The sequence below is a fragment of the Onychostruthus taczanowskii genome, unplaced genomic scaffold (genome assembly GCF_017590055.1).
Source record: "Onychostruthus taczanowskii isolate IOZ18803 unplaced genomic scaffold, ASM1759005v1 scaffold377, whole genome shotgun sequence".
Lineage (NCBI taxonomy): Eukaryota > Metazoa > Chordata > Aves > Passeriformes > Passeridae > Onychostruthus > Onychostruthus taczanowskii.
Window position 1 is genome coordinate 6,886 of NW_024501204.1, and position 1,116 is coordinate 8,001.

Genomic DNA, 1,116 nt, shown 5'->3' on the forward strand with positions numbered 1-1,116 from the left:
TTGGGGTGGGTTTGGTGGGATTTGGGGGGTCTTGGTAGGGTTTGGGGGGGTTTTAGAAGAGTTTGGGGGGGCTTGGGGTGGGATTAATGGGGGTTCGTGGGGTTTGGAGGGGTTGGGGTGGAATTTGGCGCATTTTGGGGGGAATATTTTGGTAAGTGCTTGGAACATTTTGGGGGAAATTCGGTGCATTTTGGGGGGAGTTTGGGACATTTTTGGGACGAGATTTTGGGGCCCGTTCCGGATATTCTGCTGGGGATTTTTTTGCATTTTCGGTGGGAATTTCTCCCATTTTAGGCAAATTCCATTCCCAGCCCCTCTCCCAAATTTGAACCCGAGTTAACCCCGAGCTAACCCCGAGTTTAACCCCGAGTTTAACCCCGAGCTTAACCCCGAGTTAACCCCGAGCTTAACCCCGAGTTAACCTCGAGCTAACCCCGAGTTAACCCCGAGCTTAACCCCGAGTTAACCCCGAGTTAACCCCGAGTTAACCCCGAGCTTAACCCCGAGTTAAACCCGAGTTAACCCCGAGCTTAACCCCGAGTTAACCCCAAGTTAACCCCGAGTTTAACCGCGAGTTAACCCCGAGTTTAACCCCGAGTTAACCCCGAGTTTAACCCTTTCGGCGCGGCCCCGCCCGACCTGGGCGTGTCCCCTTGGGGGCGGGGGTTCCATCCCCATTTTGGGTTCCCATCCCAATTTTGGGGTTCCCATCCGAATTTGGGGTTCCCATCCCCATTTGGGTTCCCATCCCAATTTCGGGGTTCCCATCCGAATTTGGGGTTCCCATCCCCATTGGGGTTCCCATCCCAGTTTTGGGTTCCCATCCCCATTTTGATTTCCCATCCCAATTTGGGTTCCCATCCCAATTTTGGGGTTCACATCCCCATTTGGGGTTCCCATCCCCATTTCGGGTTCCCATCCCCATTTGGGTTCCCATCCCAATTTCGGGGTTCCCATCCGAATTTGGGGTTCCCATCCCCATTGGGGTTCCCATCCCAGTTTTGGGTTCCCATCCCCATTTTGATTTCCCATCCCAATTTGGGTTCCCATCCCAATTTTGGGGTTCACATCCCCATTTGGGGTTCCCATCCCCATTTCGGGTTCCCATCCCCATTT

General features: G+C 53.7%; 1 protein-coding gene across 1 annotated transcript in view; it reads left to right on the plus strand.

Moving 5' to 3' along the window:
• LOC121339787 (potassium voltage-gated channel subfamily C member 1-like) overlaps positions 1-1,116 on the plus strand; it is a gene marked incomplete at its 5' end in the record, with an annotated part of 6,700 nt that overhangs the window by 1,038 nt on the left and 4,546 nt on the right. The window lies entirely within an intron of this gene.